The 19,440-nt window shown below is 35.6% G+C and overlaps 1 non-coding gene across 1 annotated transcript; it reads left to right on the top strand.

Annotated features, from left to right (window-relative positions):
- Nucleotides 1-9,047: 9,047 nt before the first annotated feature.
- LOC115933809 (U6 spliceosomal RNA) lies at nt 9,048-9,154 on the top strand. Its single transcript, XR_004069663.1, has one exon. It is a non-coding gene; the product is annotated as a U6 spliceosomal RNA (small nuclear RNA).
- Nucleotides 9,155-19,440: the final 10,286 nt, after the last annotated feature.

Below are 19,440 nucleotides of genomic sequence, written 5' to 3'. Positions count from 1 at the left end.
AACTCATTTGATAGAGCAAGCATCATCCTGATATCAAAGCCAGACGAAGCCACTATAAGAAAATTACAGGTCAATATCTCTAATGAAAAAAGATATACAAATACTCAACAAAATAGATCAAACTGAATTTAAGAGTATGTTGAAAGGATCACACATCTTGATCAAGTAAGATTTATCCCTGGGATGCAAGGATGGTTCAACATACAAAAATCAACATGATATACCATTTTAATGAAGAATTTTTAAAAGTCACATAATGATATAAATAGATGCTAAAAAAAATTTAACATAATTTAATACCCTTTAATGATAAAAAAATTCAACAAACTAGGAGGAGAAATAAACTAGTTCAATGTAATAAAGGCCATATATAAGAAGCCCACAGCTAACATCAAACTCAAGATTAATTCTGAAAGCCTTTCTTCTAAGATGAAGAACTGTCCTTCTAAGATGAAGATGCCCACTCTAGCCACCTTCATTCAACAGGAAGTCAATAGGGGAAAAAAGGCTTCTCAAAAAAATAAATAAAATTGCCCCTGCTGCTCTGCCAGAGCACACTCTCCTACAGTCCCCCAACACCATTGTGTTGGCATGCACAAGCAGACCTATCACCCTGCCCTGACTTGTACACACTAGCACGCACCCCACCACACCCGCCACTGTTGGTGTGAGTGCATGGGCACAAACACCATTGCCACTCTTGAACTGGCACTCACAGATGCTGCTACCTGGCCTTGGTTGGTGTCCTACCCAGTTGATGCTTGAAGACCCTGCCAGGTCACCACCACCACTAATGCACAGATGCTGCTGCCCAACCCCATCAAAGAACTTTTGATGATATCTCCCATTACAGTACAGTTGACATAGAGGAGAAACACCTTGACCCCTCCAACTCAGCAGGTACTTAACCCGGAGGGGCCAGAGAACAAAGCTTTGGGCTGGTACCAACCCCTCAAAGTTAAAGCATACAACCTAGGAGTACTCAGCTGAGCCTTATCCTCTGAAATCTTCTTGAAATGAAGCCAGTTGACTGAACCCACTTTATATGACAGTCACTCCCTCAAGGGTATCAAAGAATATAAAAGCAAAATCCCTATCCAAAGGACAGCAACTTCAAAGATTAAAGGAACATCAGCCCACACACAAGAAAGAACCAACACAAGAACTCAAGAAACTAAAAAAGCCAGAGTTTCTTCTTACCTGCAAGCAACTGCACTAGTTCCCCAACAATGGTTCTTAACCAGGCTGAAATGACAGACATAGAATTTGAAATATGAATAGGAATCAAGATCATTGAGATTTAAATGAAAGTTGAAATCCAATCGAGGGAATCTAAGGAATCCAATAAAACAATATAAGAGCTGAAGTGGAATATACTCATTTTAAGAAAGAACCAAACTGATCTGATCGAGTTGAAAAACTCACTATAAAAATTTCATAATGTAATCAGAAGTATTAACAAAATAGACAAAGATTAAAAATCTCAGCGCTCACACACAAAAAACTGGCTCTTTGAATCAACTCAGACAAAATAAAAATAAAAATAAAAATAAAAAAGAACAAATGAAGCCTCTGGGAAATACAGGTTATGTAAAGACCCCAAGCATACTACTCATTGGCATCCCTGTAAAAAGAGGGACTTCGAAAACATATTTCAAGATATTGTCCATGAAAACTTTCCCAACTTCACTAGAGAGGTTGATGTTCAAATTTAGGAAATGCAGAGAATCCCTGCAAGATACCGTATGAGATAACCATCCTCAAGACACACAGATATCAAATCCTCCAAGGTCAAAATGGAAGAAAAAATTTTAAAGGCAGCCAGAGAGAAGAAACAGGTTGCATGAAAGGGAGCTCTATCAGGCTAAAAGCAGATTTTTCACCAGCAACTCTGAGCCAGAAGACATCATGGGCCTATACTCAGCATTCTTCCCCTCACCAACTTTATAATGGGATTACATATATTTTTTTCCTGTTGAGTTGTTTGAGTTCCTTGTAGACGATGGATATTAGTCCTGTGTTGAATGAACAGTTCGCAAATATTTTCTTCCTTTCAAGAGGTTGTCTCTTCACTCCGTTGATTTTTGTCCATATGCTTTTTAGTTTAATATAGTCCCATTTATCAGTTTTTGTTTTTGTTGCCTGTGCTTTTTGAGGTGTTAATCATAAAATATTTACCTAGAACAATGTCCAGGAGAGTTTTCCCTGTTTTCTTCTAGTATTTTTATAATTTCAGGTCTTAAATTTATGTCTTTAATTCATTTGAATTGATTTTTGCATATGGTGATAGACAAGGTCCAGTTTCATTCTTCTGCATGTGACTATCCAAATTTTCCCAGAACCATTTACTCAAGAGGGTGTCCTTTTCCCAGTGTAAGTTCTTGTTACCTTTTCCAAAAATCAGTTGGCTCTCGATGTGTGGCTTTATTTGTGGGTTCTCCATTCTGCTCCATTGGTCTATGTGTCTATTCTTATACCAATATCATGCTGTTTTGGCTAGATAGCCTTGCCACATATTTTGAAGTCAGGTAATGTGATGTCTCCAGTGTAGTTATTTTTGTTTAGAACTGCTTTGATGATTCAGGCTCTTTTATGATTCAATATGAATTTCAGGATTTTTTTCTGATTTTGTGAAGAATGATGTTGGTATTTTGACAAAGATTGCATTAAATGCATAGATTGCTTTGGGCAATATGGTCATTTTATTGATATTAATTCTTCTAAAACATGAGCATCAAATCTTTTTCCATTCGTTTGTGTCATATTCAATTTCTTTCATCGGTATTTTGTGGTTTTCCTTATAGAGGCCTTTCACTTCCTTGGTTAAAATTATTCCTAAGTATTTTGTTACTTTTTCGTAGCTACTGTACATGGGGTTTCTTTCTTGATTTCTTTGTTGGCTAGATCGTTATTTTGAATATAGAAATATTACTAATTTTTTACACTGATTTTGTATCCTGCAACTTTACTGAAGTCATTCATCACAACTTCAGTTTTTTTTTTTGGGTGGAGTCTTTAGGTTTTTCTAGATATAATCTAAATATAAATAAATATAATTAGAAATGGCAAAGGAAACATTGCCACTGACCCTGCAGAAACAGGAAAACACCCTTGGAGACTATTACAAACACTTCTATAAACACAAACTAGAAAACTTAGAAGAAACGGATAAAATCCTAGAAACATGCAACCTCCCAAGATTGAAAAAGGAAGAAACTGAAACACCTAACTGACAAATAACAAGTTCTGAAATTTAATCATAACAAAAGGCCTATCCACCAGAGAAAATCTGGACCAGATGTATTTGCAGCTGAATTCTACCAGACAATAAGGAAGATATGATATAAATTCTATTGAAATTATTCTAAAAAACAGAGCAGGAGGATTTCCTCCCTAACTCGTTCTATGAGGCTAGGATCATTCTGATACCAAAACCTGGCAGAGGCACAATGAAAAAAGAAAACTTCAGGTCAATATTCCTAATGAACATAGATGGAAAAATTCTCAACAAAATACTAGCAAACTGATTCCATCAGTAATTCAAAAAGTAATCCCCCATGATCAAGTAGGCTTTATCCTTGGGATACAAGGTTGATTCCAGATATGCCAATCAATAAATGTTATTGATCACATAAACAGAACTAAAAACAAAACCACATGATTATCTAAATAGATGCAGAAAAACTTTTGATAAAATTCAACATCGCTTCATGTTAAGAACCCTCAACAAAGTAGGCATTAAAGGAATATACCTCAAAATAAGAAGCATCTATGACAAACCCACAGCCAACATCATACTGAATGGGCAAAAACTGGAAGCATTCCCCTTGAGAACCGGAACAAGACAAGAATGCTCACTCTCACCACTCCTATTGAACATAGTAGCAGAAGTTGCAGCCAGAGCAATCAAGCTAAACAAGGAAGTAAAATGCGTCCAAATAGGAAGAGAGGTAGTTGAACTATCTCTCTTCACAGATGATATAATTTTATATGTAGAAAACTCCATAGTCTCTGCCCAAAGCTCCTAGATCTTTTAAACAAATTCAGCAAAGGTTCAGGATACAAGTGTACAAAAATGAGAAGCATTTCCAAACACCAACAATATCAAAGCTAAGAAGCACGCATGCACACACACACACACACACACACACACCAGAAATAGAGCTAACCAGGGAGGTGAAAAAGCTCTATAATGAGAATCAAGAAACACTGCTGAAAGAAATTAGGAATGACACAAACAAATGGAAACACATTTCATTCTCATAGATAAAAAGAATCAGTATCATTAAAATGGCCATACTTCCCAAAGCAATGTACAGATTCGATGCTATACCTACAACAATACTGATTACATTTTTCACAAAATTCTAAAATGCATATAGAACCACAAAAGAGCCTGAATAGTCAAAGCAATTCTAAGCAAAAAGAACAAAGCTAAACCATCACATTACCTGATTTCAAACTATAATAAAAGGATACAGAAACCAAAACAGCATGGTACTAGTACAAGAACAGACACATAGACCAATGGAATAGACTAGAGAAGCTAGAAATAATGCTGCACACCTACAGCTGTCTGATCTTTGACAAACCTGACAAAAATAAGCAATGGAGAAAGGACTCTGTATTTAATAAATGGTGCTGGGATAACTGGCCAGTCATATGCAAAAGATTGAAACTGGACTCCTTCCTTATACCATATACAATAATTAACTCAAGACAGATTGAAGACTTAAAGTTAAAACTAAAAACCCTTGAAGACAACTGTATTATTTTGTTCTTACATTGCTATAAATAAATACCCAAGACTGGGTAATTTATAAAGGAAGGAGGTTTAATAGACTCATTCCACATGGCTGGGAAGGCCTCAGGAAATTTACAATCATAGTGGAAGGGAAAGAGGCACGTCTTACATGGCACAGGTGAAAAAGAAAGAGAGAGAGCACATGTAGGAGGAATTCTCAAATGCTTATGAAACCATTAGATCCCATGAGAACTCACTCACTATCATGAGAACAGCATGGGGGAAATTGCCTCTATGATCCAATCACCTTCCACCAGGTACCACCCTTGACATGTGGGAATTATGGGGATTATAATTCAAGATGAGATATGGGTGGGGACACAGAGCCTAACCATATGAATAACCTAAGAAATTCCATTCTGAACATAGAACCTGGCAAAAATTTTATGATGAAGATACTAAACATAATTGCAACAAGAAAGAAAATTGACCAATGTTACCTAAATAAAGAGTTTCTGCACATCAAAATATAAACTATCAACAGAGTAAACAGACAACTTACAGAATGGGAGAAAATATTTTGCAAACTGTGCATCTGACAAAGGTCTAATATCCAGAATGTATAAGGAACTTTAACAAATTTACAAGCAGAAAACAACCCCTTTATAAAAAAAAAAAAAAAGGACATGAACAGACACTTCTCAAGAGAAGGCACATGTGGCCAAAAAGCATTATGAGTGCTCAGCATTACTAATCATTAGAGAAATGCAAATCAAAACCACAATGAGATAGTATCTCACCTCAGTCAGAATGGCTACTATAACAAAGTCAAAAATTAATATATGCTGGCAAGGTTGAAGAGAAAAGGGAATGGTTATGTACTGCTTGGTAGAATCTAAATTATTTCAGCCATCATGGGAAGCATTTTGAAGACTTCTCAAAGAACTTAATACAGAACTACCATCTGACCCAGAAAATGCATTATTGGATATATATCCAAAGGTAAATAAATTGTTATACCATAAAGACACATGCAGGTGTATGCTCATTGCAGCATTGTTCTCAATAACTAATACATGGAATCAACTTAGATGCCCAACAGCGATTTGATAAAGAAAATGTGGTACATGTGGTACCTATACAGCATGGAACACTATCCATCAAAAAAAAGAATACCATCATGCCTTTTGTTTGTAGCAACATGGATGCAGCTGCAGGCCATTTTCCTAAGCGAATTAATGTAGGAACAGATAACCAAATACAGCATGTTCTCACTTGTAAGTGGGAGCTAAACATTGGGTACATATAGACAAAGAAGGGAATAATATACACTGGGGCCTATTTGAGGGTAGAGGATAAAAAAACTATCTATCAGGACTATGCTTATTAGCATAGTTATATGGGTAAGTTGCATGTACACCAACCCCTGCAACATGCAACTTACCCATATAACAAACTTGCATATGTGCCCCCAAACCTAAGTCCCTGTTTGCAGATGACATGATCTCATATACAGAAAACTCTAAAGACTTTTTAAAATCCTGTTAGAAATAATAAACAAATTCAGTAAACTTTCAGGATACAAAATCAACATACAAATATCAGTTGTATTTCTTGCAACAAAAAAAAAATCTAAAAGGGAAATTTAAAAAGTAGTCCTATTTACATTAGCATCCAAAAAGAAGTAATTAAAGGTAAACTTATCCAGGGATGTGAAAAGCTTGCATATTGAAAATTACATAATATTGTTCAAAGAATAAAGAAGACATAGGTAAATGGAAGGACATACTGTGTTTGTGGCTTGGAAGATTTAATATTGCTAAAATGTTCTTATTACATAAAGCAATGTACAATGTCAATGCAACCCCTATCAAAATCTCAATGACTTTTTGTTCAGAAATAGAAAAAAAATACTAAATTTAATATGGAAACAAAGAATCCCATAAAGCCAAAACAATCTTGAGAAAGAACAATCCTGGAAGCCCCATACTTCTGAAATTCAATACATATGACAAGACTATAGTAATCAAGAGAGTAGTACTGGCATAAAGATAGACATGTAATCCAATCAAATAGAATAGAGAGCCCAGAAATAAACCCACACATGTATAGTCAAATGATCTCCAACAAAGATACCAAGAATACACAATGGGGAAAGGATAGTCTTTTCCATAAATAGATTTGGTAAAGTTGAATATCTACATGCAAAAATGAAAATGGAATTTTATCGTATGCTATATGCAAAAATCAAGTCTAAGTGGATTAAAGACATAAGACCTAAAGCCATAAAACTCCTAAAAGAACAGATGAAGGCAAATCTTTATAACACTATATTGGCATCAAAAAGTTGGATATAACATCAAAACCACAAGCAACAAACACAAAAATAGACAATTTGGAATATGTCAATCTAAAAGTTTATGTGCAACAAAGGAAACAATCAACAGAGTGAAAAGGCAACCTACAGAATGAGAGAAGATATTTCTAAACTGTATAAGTGGTTAATATCCAAAATATACAAGAAAACCATAAAACTTAATTAAAAATACACAAAATAAGTATATGAATAGACATTTCTTCGAAGAAGACATGCAAATGGCAACATGTATATGAAAAGATTCTCAATATCACTAATCAGCAAGGAAATGAAACTGAAAACAATAGTGAGATATCACCTCACATCTGATAGGATGGGCATTTAAAAAAATAGAAAATAACAAATGTGGGATTTTTTTGTTGTTTTTTGTTTGTTTGTTCATTTGTTTTTAACAAGATGAAGATTAGAGGCTTTTATCAAGTTTCAACCACTTGGAAATAGCAAAATACTATGTAAAGATCAAGCCTGTGAGCTTCAATTCAAGAAGGAAAATGAGAATTTACCAGAAGAGCAAAGGACACTTCAGATCCCAGGGAGGAGAAGATGGGAAAAGAGTGTTCATCTGAGAAAAATCAGCCCTCTTCCTAAGGCAATAGAGAGTTTCTCCCAGTAAACAGGATAATATATGTACCAATCTGCATTAGCTGCAGCCAAATCTTACCTATAAGTACCACCTACTGGCCTGGAGGTTGAATGGCACAACACAGTAGAAAATCTGCTGACACAAGCGCACAGCACTAGAGAATGAGATAAGCTTCCTGTGACTTCTGTCACCCTAGCTCCACTAGAGGCTATGAGCCTGCCCACTTGTCCCATACATCACAACTGGAATCAATATTTGAAAAAAACACCACAAAAGGCTATCTGTAACTAAGAAATTTATAGAGACTCTTTGCTGCTGAAAGTACCGAGAACCAAAGCCAAAAGACCCTATACAATATACATTATATATATATACATATATATCCTTATATATGTATATATATGTCTATATATATGTATATATATGTGTGTGTGTATATATGTGTATATATATATGTGTGTATATATATAAGCAGATGAGATTAGGAGCCTATTTTTAGTCTCTTTATGTATAAAAATCACCAGTCAAGGATTTCATATCTTACCAAACAAAGCTTCAAAAATGAAGCAAAACTAAAGTCTCTCCCAGACAAATAACTACAAAGAAAATGTATTACTATTAGACTAGTCAAACAAAAATACTCAAAGAATTTGTAACATGGAAACAAAAGGATGATATTCACTATCATAACAGGATACATAACTACAAAGCTCACAGCTCTTATAAAGCAATTACACAGTTGAAACTCCAAGGCAACTAGCTAGCAACACTATGACAGGAACAAAACCTTTCATATCAATATTACTCTTGAATATAAATGGCCTAAATGCTTTACCTAAAACATACAAAATGGCAAATTGTATTTTAAAGAAAAAAAGACACGACTTGCTACCTACAAGATAGTTACTCTTGGCTAAATACTACAGACAAAGTAAAGGAGTAAAAAAAGACATATTATGCAAATGGAAAACAAAAATGAGCATGACCAGCCATCTTCATATCACGTAAGACAGACTATAAACCAATATCAGTAAAATTTATAGAAAGTAGGATATTAGATAATGATGAAGGGTTCAATAGAAGAAGAAGATTTAGCTATTCTAAATATATATGCACCCAACATTGGAGCATCCAGTTTCATAAAACAAATACTACTAGACCAGGAAAACAGATTCATAGCAATAAAATAATAGTGAGTAACTCAACACCCTACTGATAACACCAGATTATTGGGGCAGGAAATCAACAAAGGAACTCTGGACATAAGTGACTATAGAGCAAATGAACCTTACAAAATTGATGTACAAAAGTCAGTAGCATTTTTAATACATCAATAATGTTTGGTGCTCTCTTCAGTAGCACATATACTAAAATTAGAATGATACAGGAAAGATTAGCATGGTCCCCGTGCAAGGAGAATATGCAAACTCATGAAACTTTTCCTATTTTAAAAAAGTAATATTTGGGCTGAGACCCAAATCAAGAACTCAATCACATTTACAATAGTCACAAATAGATGATATACCTATAAACACATTTAAGCAAGGAAGTGAAAGATTTCTACAAAGAAAATTACAAAGCACTGATGAAAGAAATCATAGATGACAAACAAATGGAAAACATTCCATGCTCATGGGTTGGAAGAATTGATATCATTAAAATGATAACACTGCCCAAAATAATCCACAGAGTCAACACAATCCCTATCAAATTACCAACATCATTTTTCATGGAATTAGAAAAAAACAGTCCTAAAGTTCATACAAAACCAAAAAAGAGCCCAAAGAGCCAAAGAATTGCTAAACAAGAAAAACACATCCAGAGGCATCATATTGCCTGACTTCAAATTACACTACAAGGATTTAGTAACTAAAACAATGTGGTACTGGTACAAAAAGAGACACATAGATCAGTGGAACAGAATAAAGAACCCAGAAATAAAGCCACATACCTACAACCAACTGATCATCAGTAAAGCTGACAAAAATAACAAATCTGAAAAGGACATCCTATTAAAAAAATGTTGTTGGGAAAATTGGCTAGCCATATGCAGAAGAATGAAAATTGACCCTTATCTCTCACATTATACAAAAATTAAGTCAATATGGATGAAAGACTTAAAAGTAAGACCTGAAGCTATACAAATTCTAAAAGAAAGCTAGAAAAAACTCCTCTGGAGATTGGTCTAGGCAAATAACTTATGATGAATACCCCAAAATCAAATGAAACAAAAATAAAAATAGACATGGGATTTAATTAAACTAAAAGCCTTCTGTACAACAAAAGAAATAACAGAGTAAACAGACAACCTACAGAATGGGAGAAATACTTGCAAATTATGCCTCTCACAAAGGACTAATATCCAGAATCTATAAGGAATTCAAAATCTCAATAAGATACAAACAACAAACCCCATTAAAAACTAGCAAAGACATGAACAGATATTTATCAAAAGAAGAAATGATAAGTGTAAAACAAACATAAAAATTGTTCAACATCATTAAACATCAGAGAAATATAAGTTAAAACCACAATAAGATATTATCTCACAACAGTCAGAATGACTAGAATTAAAACTCAAATATAACAGATGTTGGCATGTATGCAGAGAAAAGGGAATGCTCATATACTGTTGGTGGGAATGCAAATTAGTTCAACCTTTACGGAAAACAATATGGAGGTATCTCAAAGAACTGAAAATAGAACTCCATTCAACTCAGCAATTCCAACACTGGGTATTTATTCAAAGAAAAATAAATTATTGTATACAAAAGACACCTGCACTTGTATGTTCATCACAGCACTATTCACAATAGGAGAGTCATAGAACCAACCTAAGTGTCTATCCAATGGTTGGCTGGATAAAGAAAATGTCTGTGTGTCTGTGTGTGTGTGTGTGTGTGTGTGTGTCACATTTAATATGGCATATCACATCAATAAATGTTGGTATTTATTGATGTAATATACATATATACGTATATGTATTATATATATATTAAATACCATGTACACTCACACATACACACACACACACACATACACACATAAAATGGAATACCACATAGCCATAAAAAAGAATGAATGTCCTTTGCAGCAACATGGATGGAGCCGGAGGCCATTATCTTAAGTGAACTAGCTCAGAAACAGAAAATCAAATACCACATGTTCTCATTTATAAATCAGTGCTAAACAATGGGTGCACATGGATATAAAGGTGGAAGTGATAGACACTGGTTACTCTGAAACAGGGAAGGGTGGGAGGACAGGGAAGACTGAAAAATTGCCTATTGGGTACAATATTCACTATTTGGGTAATGGGTGAATTAGAAGCACAATCTCCACCAGCACATAACATAACAGTGTAACAAACACTCACATGTAATCTCTTTATCTAAATTAAAATATTTTAAAAAAAAGAAAAGAAAAGAACAAGTGTTGCTGAGGATGTGGAGAAATTGGAACCCTTCTGCACTGTTGGTGGGAAAGTAAATGGTGCAGCTGCTTTGAAAAACAGTACTAAGTTTCCTCAAAATTTTAAAAATAGAACTACCATATGATTCAGCAATCTCACTTCAAGGTATTGATCTATATGAATTGAGATCAGGGTCTCAAAGAGTTAGCTGTGCTCACATGTTCATTGCATTAGTCATAATAGCCAAGATGTGGACTCAACCTAATTGTCCATCAACAGATGAGTGGATAAATAAAATATGGTAAATATATACAATGGAATATTATTCAGTTTTATGAAGGAAGGAAATTCTGTCATATGCTACAATGTGAATGAAACTTTAGGACATTATACTAAGTGAAACAGGCCAGTCACGTAAGGAGAAATGTTGCATGATTACACTTACATGGGATATTTAAAGTAGTCAAACTCACAGAAACAAAGTAGAATGGTGGTTGCCACGGCCTAGGAGGAGAAAGAAATGGGGAGTTGTAAAATGTGTGTAGAGTTTCAGTCAGGCAGAATGAAAAAGCTCTAGAGATGTGCTGTGCAACAATATGCATTCAATTAACAATACTGTACATACCGTACACTGAAAATTTTGTTCAGAGAGTAGAATTCATGATATGTCTTTTTTTTTTAACTACAATAAAGAAGTCATGCGAAGATGTGTGTTTTGTCCACTGTTCCCTTCATGGGCTTGGGCCGTGGCTGCCAAATGTTAGGTACTCCATGTATATTTCCTGAATGGACTGATGAATGAATGAACACACATCCTGGCCCCAAAGCCAACTGAGACTGATAAAATCTCAAAGTACAATTGCCTTCTTAAGTGGCTGGTGGTGTGGGGCTCATAAGAGTTTTAAATCCAGACAAACCATGTTTTGAATCTGCCTTCTGACCCTCCTCCTCTGGGTGACCTTGCATAAGAGTCTCTGGAGCTGTTTTCTCATTATCTTGGGGATAGTAACATGTATCTCCAAATGTGGGACAAAATCCTACTGGATGATATGCATAAAGCTCTGAGTATGCTGCCCTGCGTGGAGTACATGCAGCACTCCTCAACCCCTTAAATACGAGAATTATGTTCTCCATCACCATCACCATCCACATTCTCATCAATAAGCCTGCAACACCTTGCCCCTGATGACAAAGCTCTGTATTCACATGATCTCACCCAATCACTGTAGCAGAAACTCTAGAGAAAGAGGGGCCAAGGTGGCTCCTTTTCTCATTTTAAAAGCACATCAGCTAAGACTATGGGCACATTGACTCAGCATCACACAGGGAAAAGTAGCAATAGGTGGACTGATGGATACCAAATCTCATGATTTTGTTCCAGCTTCATGTCTCAATCTCCCCTCTTACTTCCCCTCCCACTAATCCAACTACCACCAAATGCTGTGGACTTTACCTGCTAAACACCTCCAGAGGCTTCTACCTCCTGGAGCAGGCCAGCTCCTCTCTCACCTGGCCTCCCGCCTTCCTACTACGTATTCACACTGCAGCCTGCAGGACCTTTCCAAAACATGAATCTCACCGTGCCTCTCACTGCCTAGAATCCTTCATGGCTTCATGCTGCTCTAGGGTTAAGACCTTTGCATGGCTGGCAAGGGCCTCGGCATTCTGAGCACGAATTGTATCTCCGACTTGTCCTGCATCTTGCTCCTGATTGTCTGTTGGATTTATCTGTATGCATCTCCCACTGGCTACCAGAAAAATGAGACTTGCCTAATGTACCCCATCAGAGTGCAGTTGTGGGCTCACTGTACACGCATGGGCTTGCCTGTGAGCTCCTTCATTATATCTTTCCTATGAGGACAAAGCCCAGCCAGGCTGGTTTACTACTAGATAGAACAGTACCCAGCATACAGCAGCTGCTAATTGTGTTCATTGAATACATGAATAGATGAACACATAAATAAGTGAAAGCATACATGGGCACATGCATATATACTTCTGCACTTGGAGCCTCTGTGCAGGCCTTGACAGGGCTTTTCCTGCAGCTGACAAGGACAAATTCCAATACTCAGGCTGGTCTCAGCCCCTACCCACACCTTCTTCCTTTACCCTCAGACCCATCCAGCTCCTTTCTTCTTAAAGACAGCACACAAATGCCTGGTTGGCATTTGTGGTTGGCTGGGCCCCATGTTACCTGAGTGGAATTCTGTTCCATGACAGTAGTCCCTTGGGAGAAATCCAGGAGAGCAAACTGCACAGGAACAGCTTCCTAGAAAATTGTAAGATTTGAAAGTTCTTTTAATGAATTAAATGGAGAAGAAAACTCCCGAAGATGGATAAAGCAGTGAGGACTTTCATCACCCTTCGGCCTTTTAAAATAAAACTACTTTTTAAATTGTGGTAAAAAATATACATAGCATGACATCATCATGAACCATTTCCAGAACTTTTTTATCTTTCAAAACTAAATCTCCATACCCATGAACCATAACTCCCTATTTCCTCCTCCCCCAGCATTCTACTTTCTGTCCCTATGATTCTGACTATTCTAAGTAGCTTCTGTAAGTGAAATCATACAATATTTGTCCCACGGTGTCTGACTTATTTTACTTAGCTTGATGCCCTTGAGGTTCATCTGTGTAGTACCATGTTGTCAAAACTTTCTTCCTTTTGAAGGCTGAATAATTCTTCCTTGTGTGTGTATATCTCATTTTGCTTGTTCATTCATGTCAATTGCAATCCACACTTGGGTTGCTTCCATCTTTTGACTATTGTGAATAATGCCGCTATGCACATAGGTGCACAGATACCTGTTTGAGCCCCAGATTTCAATTCTTTTGAGTATATACCCACAAATGGAATTGCTGAATCATGTAGGAATTATATTTTTAATTTTTTGAGGCACACCATTCTGTTTTCCACAGTGGCTGCACCATTTTACATTCCCACTAATACTGAAAAAGGGTTAAAATTTCTCCACATCCTCCCCATCACTTGTTTTGTTTTTACAATGGCAGCCATCATAACAGGTTTGAGGTGGTGTCTCAATGTAGTTTTGATTTGCATTTCCCTTATGATTCATGATGTTGAACATCTTTCTGTCTGCATTTTTCATTCTTTGGAGAGATATAAAATAAAAAGTCCTTTACCAAGTTAAAAAAAAAAAAAAGGTCATGTTTACTTCATGGTGCTTTGTATGATTTTCTTTCAATCATCACTGATGATACTTAAAGATAAATTATTATTTGTACTCTCCAGTATGTTGCTTATACTTTCCAATTTTTAAAACATTTAAAACAGCTAGATTTAATGACCTATCCTAAGTTTTTTTGTTTTTGTTTTTGTTTTTTAACAGAGCAACTCATTCAATCTATTTACACCAGTTTTTTTCTTCCTCTTGTTAACTTCATAATTTCTTACTGACATTGACCTCTCTCACACAATACTTTTATACTCTACTTACTTATTTATAATGTTTATGCTGTTATAAAATATGTCTATTGTCAACGCTTGTAAAACATATTTTATCTACATGTCAAAAAATAACTCTTGCCTATTTCACACAAAGAATATTTTTGTATGGCATTGAAATTAAGTTCTCATATATTCTCAAGCTTGACTAGGGAATTGTTTCTTCCCATTTAACTTCTTGAACTTATAGTATGATGCGAACCTTAATCTACTGAAGTATATATTAAAAATTAGGAAAAACAGCTCTATTACATTCTTACGAATGTTATCAGAAATGTCATCACTGAAACTTCAGGAAAGAAAGTGACAGATGATAAAGGCCTACTGATATAATCCCCACTCACTATTTCCACTCACACCCCTTCTCTCTCTCTTCAGCTCTCCTATTTCCCACACCAATGTGCCCGTCCCCACTAGAAAAAAGGGAAGGCTTTCAGTGAAAGAAATGTAATGTAGCTAGCCATTGAAGGAACCAGGAAGACTCAGCCCTGCACTATCACAAGGAAACAAATGTGAGAAAAGATAAGAAAACTCAGTGAGAATGCAGTAGGAAGAACCAAAGAAAATTGTCTAAGCAACAGAACAGGACAAGAAAACATACTTAATAGGAGGAAACAGGCACAGTTCTTGAGCAGTGAATAATAAGAATTAGAGGCCATCTAGGTTTCTGATTTTGGAAATAATGTTTTATAGAGTAAAATCTAAAACAGAAAGCAATCATTATAAACAATTTTCTTCCCTCCAAAAACTTTTCACTGGGCACTCTGCGATGCTAATGTCGTAATTACTGCCTCTAACTCTGCACCTCATTCACAAGTGTTACCGGCAGCACATGCCTTAAGTGAGCCTCAGAGTGTAGTTTTCCTTGCAGCCCTCCACCTCACCCCACAACAGAATAGTCACACTCTGAAGTTCCATAAACACAAGGCTGGGGAAATTGCCTCAGCAAAAAGTGCCTGCTCTCCAACCTACGCTGTCAGTCTAACAAATGACCATGTTACAGCACCCTCGTTACATTATCCCTCTACCTGTGCTCAAACACTAACCCCTCATACATCCTTAACGATTTTGTTGCAATAAGTATCCTTCTTCTTCATGATTAATTCCTCTTTTCCTCTTTCTTTTCTTTTTTGTTTTTCTTTTCTTCTTTTTTTTTTGTGTGTGTGACTATTTCTTTTGGAACTGGATCAAGCAACAAACAACTCCCTCAGTTTTATGATTTCCTATAACATATTCCCATCTGTTTCCGTTCCTCAAAGTTGAGCATCTTGAGCTTTCTACATGCATTGTCCCTTTTTCTTATTCAAATCTCCATGCATTGCAGTCCACCTTCTTCCCCACTACAAAGAAACTACTTTCACGCAAATTTCCAGTGACTGCCTGGATTCAAAGTGCAATGTACATATTTAATCACTCTTCTTCTTTTCCTTCTCTATGACTTCTCTTTTCACTTCTCATGATGTCATTAAAAAATAGCATCTTGGAACCCACCCAGCCCTTGATTTCCAAGACACTATTTTCTATTATTTGGGTTTTTTGTTGTTTTTCTACTTAATATTATCTTTGATTTGTTTTCCCCAACATTCTTTAAAGACAAATGTTTTGCTCTTCTATCCTTAGTTTTTTTTTCTGTTAATTATTTACATTCTCTCTGGCTTTAACTAAAATGTGTACACTAATGATTTCACATCTTTTTTAACAGTATAGAAATTTTTTTCCAAAATTTAGAGCTGTATTTCCAAATTCCTGCCATACTTCAACACTTGGAAGTAACATTCATGCTTAAATTCAGCATGGCTAACACTGAACTTGTCATCTCCAATCCTGTTTCTATTTCAATTGTCTTCATCTTGGGTAATTGCATCATCTACTCATCTAAGTTGAAAATGATCCTCAATACTGTCTTTACCAAATCCTTCCCTCAACCATGTGTTATTAAGCCCTGTAGATTCTACCTCCTAATTATTGGACCCCAGCCCTGCTGCTTTCAATCTATCATCAATTTATTCTTAATGTTTTTAAAAAATCATGTTGAAAGTAAAATGAAAAGGGTTTTTGTGTAAATACCTCCCAGGAGCTCTCACTATTTGTGAATCTTCAATTCATTTAATACTACTGAGTTTCTAGCTTCTTAAATCTTTAATGGATGAGAAAAGCAACCTCTTTACAAGGTTAAATTAAATCATGCATACACAAGTGCCTGCCTCTGGGTAAACTCTCAACAATATTATTATTATCATCATCATTAACTTTACTGCTATTATTATGACTTACCCTGTTTTAAACCCATGGAAGTGCTACAGATTTTCTTTCAGTGTTCTTTATCATCTAATTACGAACTTCTCTAGCCTCATTTTCTTATGCTCTTTGACAGAAGCCCTGCTTTTAGTGAGGTGCTTTTTCTTCTTGTTTTTCTAAAATAACTACTCAAATTCTTGTTCTTCTTACATAACTACTGGAAAATCTGTCAAAAACTCATTTCAAAAATTACTTATTCCAGAAGGACTAACAAGAAAAGATGCACAAGGAAACATTGCAAAGAGACAGAATTTTACAGAATATTGAGACATATCTTAATTGGGGTGGAGGTTTCACAGCTGAATGTCAAAAGTCATCAATCTGTAGAGTAAATGTGTCCATTTTATTATATGTAAATTACACCTCAATACATTGATTTCAAAATGATTTCATACAGAACCTCTTCAGTAACTCCTTTCTTCCCAGGCTGAGATATGTGACCATATGTGAGTGTCCAGAGTGCATGCATACAATCTCCGCATAACACTTATTCTATTTTCATCTTATTAAGTGCCGAACTTACTATGAATCTCCCTATAAATTATAGGACACTCTTTTCTAAATCTTTAGCTCCAGCATCTTGTATAAGACCTAAACACAGCAGGACTTCAAAGCATGTTTATGGAATCAGTGAATTAATAATTACACATTGAGTATTTTAAATATGTGTTACCCACAAATGTCCTTTACTTTCATACTTTTGTCAAATTAGTACTCATTTTTCAAAATTCCACTTGGGCATCTTCTTCTACATGAAGACTTTTCTATCCCCTTCCTTGTTACAGTACTTTCCTTTTTCTTTTATTTCAGCTTTTGTATATGGGGCAGCTTTGGGGAATGGTTGGGGAATTATTAGAATCTGTTATCAGAATACTAGGATCAACAGAGATGAATACAAGAATTAAAAGAGGAAAATCCAAGTAAACAGCTTAGACTAGGATAACCTGAAAGTTGAAAAGAAGTTAGGTAAAGTAATGCTTTAACTTAAGGCTATGCTATCTTACTGGTAAGTGTATTATTGGTAAATAATTTACTCAGCTGACATTTTAGGGGTGTGAGAATTAGGAAAGACTGATTCATATTATAAATTCAGATTGAAATTTGGTAACATTGTAGAAATATCTGAGTAAGCATTTATAATTGATTGAAAGATTAAGATCACATGTTGTGTGACATATCTAATTCATACAATCAAATATTAGAATGTTGCACATAATTGCTAGTTAATAACCACTTTATTTGATCATAAGATTAATAATCATATTAATGTTTTGAAATTAAAAAGTTAAAATATTGCATATTGCATACAGGACTTATTTTCACTTTGTGGGAAACAAACAAGTAAGGATCAGTTAAGGACTGTCATCCATTCATTACAAAGAATATCTGTGCAGCACTGAATACCAAGGACATCTTGAACTGGGAAAACTGTGATGAGAATATGGGACTACACATATCAACTGCATGTCACTTCCAAATATACCAAGAACCTTGACCAGAAAGAACCATAATGCCCACTGGACAGAGGCACTTACAGGGCGTATTACTAATAAATACCAGCCTACAAAGTACCAAGCAGTGTGATCCTGTAAGAAATACATCCCTACCAGCAGGCAAGGCTCCTGGGGTTATAGATGGGCTAGGGGGACCATTTTATAAACATGAAGAATATAATGTCAAATGACCTGGCCTCAAGGGAACATATAAGTAGTCATGTGACTGACAGTTTGCTTTAATAACCCAATCACATAAAGTATCTTTATTCTAGAACTAGGAAGAGACACAAAATCCAATATCCAATATATTCTCCCCTATATTATATATATATATATATACACACACACACACATATATTTATACACACACACACACACACACACATATATATATAAAATGAATTGAGTGGCCAAATAAGTTGTAAATGAATAAATGATGCATAATATTGGAGAATAGCTCCTTGTGTTAGAGAAGATAGCTATTTTTTTATTTTCCAACTTTTATTTTAAATTAAGGGACACAGGTGCAGGATGTGCAGGTTTGTTACATAGGTAAACATGAACTATGGTGGTTTGCTGCACAGATCATCCCATCACCTAGCTATTAAGCCCAGCATCTATTAGCTATTCTTCCTGATTCACCACTCCTCTCACCCCACCCCGTCCTCCAACAAGCTCCCGTGAGTGTTGCTCCCCACTATGTGTCCATGTGTTCTCATCATTCACCTCCCACTTATAAGTGACAACATGTGGTATTTGGTTTTCTGTTCCTGTGTTAGTTTGCTGAGGATAATGGCTTCCAGCTTTATCCATGTCCCTGCAAAGGACATGATTTTGTTCCTCTTATGGCTGCATAGTATTCCATGTTGTATATGTACCACATTTTCTTTATTCAGTCTATCACTGATGGGCATTCCATGTCTTTGCTATTGTGAATAGTGCTGTATGGACATACAAGTGCATTGTGCATGCATGTTTACACTAGAATGATTTATATTCCTTTGGGTATAGACCCAGTAATGAGATTCCTGGATCAAATGGTATTTCTGCCTCTTTGGG

The sequence above is a fragment of the Gorilla gorilla genome, chromosome 11 (genome assembly GCF_029281585.2).
Source record: "Gorilla gorilla gorilla isolate KB3781 chromosome 11, NHGRI_mGorGor1-v2.1_pri, whole genome shotgun sequence".
Lineage (NCBI taxonomy): Eukaryota > Metazoa > Chordata > Mammalia > Primates > Hominidae > Gorilla > Gorilla gorilla.
Note: the sequence above shows the minus strand (reverse complement) of the source record. Positions and strands in the feature narration are given on the sequence as shown.